An 8,680-nucleotide genomic window follows, 5' to 3' on the forward strand; every position below is an offset into this window, starting at 1 on the left:
TGTTTTGTGGCTTAACTAGATTATTTTTGTGTTGAAACTGTAATAATTCTATGGATTTTAGCTGATGTCATGTCTTTAGTTTCCTTTGAAACCAAATGTGTATGTATGGCATGCCAGCATACTGTGGAATGTTCCCTTTGTAAGATAACTCAAATAAACATAGCAAAAATCTTAAATTAGGTTTGGAAACTGCTCATACCTGTATCCCAACTACAATAAGCTACGTTATTGAGTTGGCTCATACAGAATGGTAAGGTTGCCAAGTCTCTCTGACCCCCCTTCTACTTTAATCCTCGTTTTATTAGATGTTGCAGGTGACTGAATGTGAGCAGTGGTAGTTCAGGGGTAGATGGCTTCTGCAAAACAGCCACGGAGGAGTACTCACGTACCTTGTTCCACAGGAAATAATGCAGAAGATGGCTGCTACCTGATCACTAGCTGGTTATGAAACAATAAAAGTGTTTAAGATGTGCTCATCATCAGAGGGAAATAGCCTGAGCAAAAAATAATGTTTCTGTTTTTGTGTGTGGGATACCAGTCTTACAGGGACAGGCTGTTCTCCGGAAGAAAGTGGTGTTGTCTTAGCTTCATTGCCAGAATATCAAGGTAGTCCAGATTTTGTGGTCAAGCTTCTACGTTGTTTACCTCACCTGTCCCTAGAACCAGATTAAGTTTAGGACAGACAATAAAGAATGTAATTTGTGAGTCCTAGCACATCTCACTTTGCAGCAGTGTTTGATGAAATTGCTTAATGACTTTTTAATGAAGAAGAATGGAACTTGGATGTGTTTAGAGCTAAATGATAATACGGAGGCGTGGATGTTGGCTTTACAAAGAGACGAATACAAAAACCTTGTGTTATACCTGCTTTTGAGCAGATCAGAGAGCATGGTCACCGTTCCTTTACTCGAAGTAGCTGTGGAGATGCGTGCTTGCCCCACTAAATAGCACAGCAGCTGGTGCAGCATCGTCAAGCTGCGGTTTTGTTACGCCGTCGGAGTGGATGCAGCCTGCTCTGGGCAAGCTCCAAGTTGTCCAAAACCTGTTAGAGTAGCAGCAAGCACACAGTAACGCACCTGCGGAGCGGTTTGTTGGGGTTTGGTGGTACGCAAACCTGGGCAGCTGGCTTAGGGTTAGCTTTGAACGGGTTCACATCTGCCCAGAAGGTGCCATCAGCCAAGGCAGCAGCACAGATACTGCAGGGCTGTCAGAGGGAGCAGTGTATGGTTACTGTGGTTAATTCACCTCAGCTGTTCTCAGGAATATAATGTAATAAATAGCTGGTGCTTAACAAAGAGCATTATTCTATATAGGTTCTTGTATCACTCATCACCAGGCTAGCTGGGCACCTTCCAACAGTGCATTAAGCAGTGGGACTGCCATCTGCTCTGTGTGATTTGTTCTCTTACCAGCTCCTTGGGAGCGTGCTCTGTACTCCCGTGTTGTGAAAAAGCATCTGTTTGTCAAAAATACGCGTGTGCTCTTACGCCTTCCCTGCTGAAGCACGGGTAGGGATGAGGAGGTGTCCCTTGCACATGGATTGGGGACGTTTGATCATCCTTAGCCTGCCTGGAGTTTGCTCCACAGCCCAAACGCTGGCAGCTTATGCAGTGCTTTAGGGCTGGGGGCTTTTCTTCCAGCTGGCTGCCTGAGGCACAGCTCACCCGAAATATATACAGTTTCCCTATGTAATCTGTCCAGCAGACAGACTAGACTCTTCTAGGACAGTTCTCCCCTTCCCCATAAGAAGGTGGGATGGTAACAATATTTAGGGATAACTTTTGAAGAAACTGGAGAGGGGAGGATGAAACTTTTCAATTTCATTTTCATCAGAAACTCATTTTCAGATATGCTTTTCCATGTGAAAGGTGTCCCCTTGCCTTTGTGACTATTGATATTCCTCTTTGTAGGGGCTTTAACAGTTTTTGTAATTGCAGATACAGCTGACAGAGTCGAAAGCCACTGAACTTCAGGGGAATAAATACTTGAACCAGGACGGGAAGCTGTGTGCCGTTGTCGTGCACTGCTGCTGGAAACGAGCCTCTAATTCAAACGGCTGTGACCTGGATATCAAAGGAGGAAAATTAGAGGTCTGTTGCCAAGAAACTGAGTGTCCTTGGCATGTAGCAAAGCAGCAACAGAGTTTTAATTATCTAATTAAAGTGTGGCGTCCCGTTATTTTACACCCTTCATAAAGCCAGTTGTGTATGTTCTTTTTTTTTTTCCTTAATGCTCCGCAGAAAGGGCTCCTGAGCTGAGCAGGTAGCAGCGACTGGCGCACGTATCAAGGCGAAGCTGTTAACTGAGGCGGCGGAGCAGCGAGCATCGACCTTACTCCTGCGGTGCTAGTTCTGTGCGGGCCTTTCTTCTCAATCTTTGCTAGTTATAAGCAAGTAAAAAATGTTCTCTGGGAGATGTAGGGCGTCACTGCTCGGAAATACGCTTTTATTTTTTTTCACTGTGCTACTTTGTCCTATGTTTTAGCTGTCTCTGGGGTGGTTTTGACTGACTTTGAAATCTATCTTGGCAAAATTTAGTGGCACTCGCTGTTTTGCTTGTTTCCTCTTTTGGTACGCTTTTTCTTTGATATGCTCTGATAAATATTTGCTGTGGGACAGATTTCAATCTTGGTTACGTCAGTCTAAATTAAAAGTGCAGTCACTGAGGTCCGAGATTGCACTAGAGGAAGTGAAATCAGACATGGGCTGGCCTGTCCACAGCCAGCGTCTCTGAGCATTCAAAAGGCCTTCCCTAATGAGAGGGGGAAGGTTAGGACAGAGAGTGTGGCATGGGAAGGAATGGGGGAAAGCAGGACGCTGATCTCAGGCGCTGTCAGAGCAAAAGGATGCCGAGGGAAACAGTTAAATGCATATGCTGGGAAATAAGTAGGTGTCAAATGAGTCACGTAAAGGAATCTGAGATCACGCAGATAAGGGTGAGCAAAGACTCGCTTGGTTTTAGAGGTGTAAACCAAGAGCGAGGGGAATCTCATTTTCCTTTCCAACACGCTCCCCGCTCTCGGGTTATTGGGGGCACATCTGTACCCTTGCAGCTCCTCCGTTAAGTCCTTTTTCTGCTGGGGACGTTGCCGGTTTAGGGCGCAGGCGGCCTGGGCTCAGCCCTCCAGCGCTGCACTTTTGACCCTTCCCTGCTAGGGCTTTGCTCCAGCCCAAGCTATGGAAACGCACGGCAGCGTGCAGCTTGCTGAATGCTCAGCTGCTTCTGGGCTGCGTGGCTCTGCCCTGCCCTGCATAGCTGCCCCTGCGCTTAGCAACCCGGCTGCCCTCACCGCATCGCCCCTGTTCACCCCCCTGAGTGTTTCCAGGCTTTCCTGGTGGTAACGCACACCCTTCTGCAGGGCTGGGGCATTGCTGGCCATGGCCTGCAGCAGCAGAGCCACCAGGGCTGGCTAGGAAGGCAGACGAAACCCAGAGCCACCACTAATTTCCACAGGTACTAACGAGTACAAAACTAATATAGTAAATACAGACCTTACCATTTAAGCACTTGCTTTTTCTCAGCAATTCCCAAATGCCCATTCAGAAGCAGTTTCTAGAGTAATTAAGAAACTTCCTCTCCTTTGGGCTGGAAAACACAGTTTCCTGGGTCACAGGTGCTCTCGTGTCCTCCATACCTGGAACTCATTTGCTTCATGGAGGAGGGATACAGCCAATACTTCTCTCCTGTCCTGTATAGCAGAAGATAATTTGTGTTTTGTTTAAAAACAAACAAGACTGGTAAAAACTCCTGAGTAAAGCCACAAGAAGAGTCTTCTGTCTCACCTCAGGTATCCCCTCTGAGATCCCTGGCAATGAGTGTGGCTCAGCTAAGGCCCTAGTGAGCTGATCATTCAGAAATGATGAAAAGCCAGTGGAACATGACATCTAGCATGACTTTAAGTATTTTAAAACATAGTCTTACCTCCAAAATAAACAGGCCATAGGTATAGGTGCTTCTCTCCGTTATTTCTGCATTAAGCCAGTAACTTCTGAGGAGGTAGCCTCTATTCCTGCCACCGACAGAATGAAAATGAGGATGTTCTCTGAGGAAAAAAAAGCCAAACCATTTCTTAAATAATTCAGTTTTTACATGTTTAAGAAGGGAAAAAAATAAAACAAGGCCATTACCGTGGCAGATACCCAGGTGGCTTCTGTGCTGCCACCAGGCTGCGTCTGGAATCTCTGTGGGATTGGAGCGAGGTCTTCTAGTGGAGAACGGACCTGAAATTTCAGCTCCAAAGACACACGGCTTATATTTTCCTGGAGACAAACGTGGAGAAGTCTCGCAGGTAAGGTTAATATTTCTGTAACTATTCACGTCTTCGGAGAAGCACACGGAAGCTGTGAGCTGCTCTGCGCAACTCTTCGGTGGAGGAGATAGTTCATTGTGTTTGAGCTGCTTTATCTCTGGTGAGCACGCAGGGAGATTAAACAGCTACTCTGGGGCCACCGCGTGCATCTGAGGCAGGGCCAAGATCAGAATATTGATTTCTGGCCTCCGCAGTCCCAGGCTCAGTTCACTACATTATGTTGTTTTTACCGATAACGTTTAGACAAATAGATCTTGACATACCAGAAGCATAGTAGCCTCTCAGTAAATTGAGCAGGGCTTTAGCTGTTCAATTCCTTTGATTTGTGTGTGCTTCATGCTTGTTCCCAGTAATCTCAGCAACTGTTGTATATTTACAGTGAAAGTCGCTTCTAGCCTGAAGCACACTAGACTTCTTTTCCTCGTAAAGCAGAAATCAGCCTAATCATGATGTATTTCCTTCTTGTCAGATTGAGATCTGCAAATATGTTACTTCAAAGAAAATTTGCTTCATTCCTCTTAAAAAATAAACATTGGTGGAGGTTCCCAGTCCTAACCAACTGAAGCTTGTCGCTCCTGCTGTTCCCTTGCTTGACGTGGAAGTCAGAAAAATGGGAAAAGTCCCACGGACCCAAGGTTCAAATACAAATCTCTTAATGAAATTACCAGATGTTATCTTCAGATGCTCAGTTTCTGATATCTGAAAGCCTAAAAAAAAAAGTAAGGATATATCTGAAAGCTAGAATAAAGTCTGCAAAGGCAATAATTCAGGTATTTTGCTGTTACAAAACTGCTCTCCAAATATCTACAGCGGTGTGAGAACATTGCCAAAGCTACAAACCCGATAAACCTCAGAAATACCTGAGCTTGGTTAGATGCAGACCAGAATCTTTGTTCTGTCCTTCTGAACTCCAGGTATCTCATTTGCAGCTAAAAAAGGCCCCCGCTTGCTCTTTTGGAGTGTACTTGAAGCTTGGCAGCCCTACAAAAGCTGTACTGGTGTTTAAAACACGTCGAGTTATCTAACAGCATTCTCCACCCTTCTTTGTTACTTGATGCAGTAGCACGATGTCATTTGTCAGAGAGCCAAAACTGGAGACATGCTGAATATGTGAATACCAAGGAAGTGGTTTCCTTAGCAATAACAGGCATGTGAAAGTCAAAACTTCCTTTCCTCCTCATGTGACCTTTTTCAAAGCAATTCAGATAGGGGACAATAGAAGCGAATTCCAGGCACCCACAGTGTTCCTGCACTGCCAAGCAGCCGAGTTATCTTACCTTTTATTGAGGTAAAATTATGTTTTTTCTTGAGCTGTTCTCCACTAGGCATTTTGTCTGTCCGTGTGTACTATGCAGTTTTTTTTTTTTCCTGAAATGAAAATTGCCTAAAGCCATAGAAACAAATATATAGAACATTGCTTGGCAGTTTTCTGGCCAACGTGGACCAAAACGTTTGTTATGCATAAAATCCCAAATCCTTTCTGTTGAGAGGAAACAATGGCCCAAAAACTCTTACCGGTTGGTTTTAAGAGCTGGAACTCCCTGGATGTGGGACCAATCACTCGAGATACTTCACCCATTTCCTGTATGGTGAAAAACGCCACTCCTTATGAAAATCTGAAGAAAGAGAGAGAAGGAGTTGATTTATGAAGGGAGACAAAAGGGAGATGGCATTCACCTCGCCCATCCTGCACGCGAGCGCGGTATCAGTCCCCTGTTGCTATTCTTACCCTGTCTGGCGCAGACGCTCCTCATCCCTAGGGACAGCAGCGATAGCCAGAAGTACCAACACAAAGCCCTCTGCTCAAAAAATCCCAAGTATTTTCTAAAAGCAGCTACTAAACTTAAAGCTGGCCTCTCTAGCGAGGCAGGGAACTATTAGCCCCATTTTTCTAGCTAAGGAAAAACGTCTTAAACCCTAGAAGACCTGTTTTTATTTTTATTTTCGAAATGAGCTATAATATGTGGATATCAGAGTTTGGAGCCGTCCCGCCAGGCAGGAGAAGCAATCTGACGGGAGGCAGTTCAGCTGATGCGAATCTGGGGCAGGGATGTGGCACAGATTTGGAGCCTCAATGTCTGGAAGCAAACAGGCAAGCCATCTGCTCCCCCAGGGTCTGGCGCCTGGGTGCTTTGTGCCAGCTCCACCAAGGCCCGGCTTATTGTCTAGCCAAGTGTTCGTGTCCAGCATGGTGTGGAAGTACCACACAGTTGCTGGGTGATACTCCTGTGGTTTCTGATGGAGGGCTGTCGAGAGGACATTTGGGGGAGGGTGCTGGTGCTGTGTCCTCAGGTGGGCCGGAGGCAGCAGGGGTGGCGTTCACGGTGACTTCTCATTATGCCCTCAAAGCTGAAAGGCAGGCATGACCAGAAACAAGGAGAGGGAAATAAAAACCAGACAAAACCGCATGGAACAACTGCAGGGAGGCTTTCTGGGGTCTAGGTGTTAGCCCAGCACCGGGAATGATGATCTGAAGGCCCAGGGCTGTGCTCCCGGTGTGGAGCAGCCATCAGGGCCTGCACCACACCATGAGCCGCACGGTGGCCATCGGAGGTGGGGGTCCTGTCAGCAGAAGGCTTAACGGGTGGCACAAAAGTGGAGGAGCAGCCCAGGAAATGCTCTCCAGCAGAGGACAGGCAGCCAGGGGCTGCGCAGAGGCCCCTCCAAGGGCAACGGCACCAGCACGAGGGGCCTGGGCCGCTGGGGGCTTTATTTCTCTTCGTGTGTCATTTAGCGTGATAAATACCATTGAAAAATGACTTGACAAGTGATTAAGCGAAGATTATTTCTAAGTATGTGTTCCTCTGGGGGAAAAGCTGGCCAAATGTCTTTCGACCTGTCCTTCCATAGGACAGGTAATGCTCACAGGATATGCAAGCTCCTCCTGTGTAGTCCATTTTTTTTCCCCATCGTTCTTACATGTTTCAGTTTTACAATCATTCCCATGCATCACAATAAACCAAGATGTAAAGAAAATATATCCAGCATGTTTTGAAAAATAACAAGCTGTGTCCTTTACAGGAAATTTGGGGGTGAGGCATCCTGTAAACATTTCTGTCATGTTCTTTTTTCTCACTGAACAGGGGCATATTTCAACCACCAGAGCACTTGCTGATATGATTTAATTAATAAATCAGATTTCAGATTCTGTGGCAGCAGAGTCATTTTGACAGGGCTGCCTTTCACCGTGCTGTCCTGCTGCTGAAAGATCCGCCGGTGAATGCGACGTTTGTCCCAGGCACTGAGGAGAGCGCTGACCCGACACAAGCAGCACTGCCCGGCGCTCAGAGCCTGTCATCGTGAGTTGCTTCCACAGCCGCCCATTCACAACCCTGCTGAACAAACACAGGTATTAAATTATTCAGTTGATGATAAAAAATAAAATAAAATAAAATAATCTGTGTACTATGAGGTTTTTAGGCTTCACTTTTTGAAGAGTGCATTTTGACAAAACTCTGGGACGTAGGAGATGAGCATGCAAGCTGTGGCAGTATTATGTGCCACAGAAATTACCCAGCTATTCCAACACAACTGTGCTTAGTGCAGTTTTGAAACCTACTCTGAAGTGACTATGAACGTAATTATAATCAAGCAGATTGCTCTGGATCTGGACGAGCTGCTCCAGGTGAAATCCCAGCAAAAGGACCCTCCAGTGGCCACGAAGGAGGATGAGATGCAGAGCCAAGGGTGGGAAGTGGAGATGCGGGTGGGATGTGGGGACAAGGGGCTGAGCAGAGGCACAGTGTTGGTTGTACCCTTCCTCCCGGCACAGACACACAGCCTTGCCTCTTTGCTGTGCATCTTCAGGTCCTTCAGTGCCTGAGAGCCAGCAGATTCCTAGCAGGCTGGCTAAAGTAAAAAGGACCCAGGCAGGGAAGCAGCAGAGTGCTCCAGACCTTTTCTAATGATTAACCTGAAAACACGCAGTTGCCCATACGGCGTGTTTTCTCTTGTGGACAGCTGAAGGACGCACAGAAATTCAGAATCTCTGCCACTGCTTCTACAGAGACCTGAAAAACTGGTTCGTTACCAGCTCTACAGGTGTAAGCTGGATATGGATCTCGTATCTTTAATTTCACTTGTTCTTGGTATTCATCACTCTGCGAGGCAGTTTTGTTCCTGTTTCTAGTTCACTCTTCCTTTGCTCCAATCTGTCCCATGGGCAGTCTCTGGGAAGAATACCTGCCTCTCCTGGAACACAGTGGGGCCAGTCCTGGAGTGATAACCAAGCTTCCTAAACCCTATGCAGCTGCCACAACCTCTGAAACCCACAAAGCAGACCCCCTTTTGTGCTGCTCCACCTACGGAGAACAAGGTTTAGCTATAAGCAAACGCACTCTCCTTCAAGTAGCTGTGGTTTCTATAGGGAAC

General features: G+C 46.5%; 1 long non-coding RNA gene across 2 annotated transcripts; it reads right to left on the reverse strand.

Moving 5' to 3' along the window:
* LOC137854601 (uncharacterized) lies at positions 1-5,780 on the reverse strand. Of its 2 annotated transcripts, none has more exons than XR_011095289.1 (5): positions 5,170-5,780; positions 4,128-5,016; positions 3,922-4,042; positions 3,497-3,688; positions 1-2,063 (listed from the first exon to the last, which is right to left on the reverse strand). It is a non-coding gene; the product is annotated as an uncharacterized lncRNA (long non-coding RNA). The 2 variants fall into 2 exon arrangements; XR_011095290.1 differs by having other exon boundaries at positions 3,922-4,009; positions 5,170-5,779.
* Between the last annotated feature and the right edge of the window lie 2,900 nt (positions 5,781-8,680).

This window comes from Anas acuta, chromosome 3 (genome assembly GCF_963932015.1).
Source record: "Anas acuta chromosome 3, bAnaAcu1.1, whole genome shotgun sequence".
Classification (NCBI taxonomy): domain Eukaryota; kingdom Metazoa; phylum Chordata; class Aves; order Anseriformes; family Anatidae; genus Anas; species Anas acuta.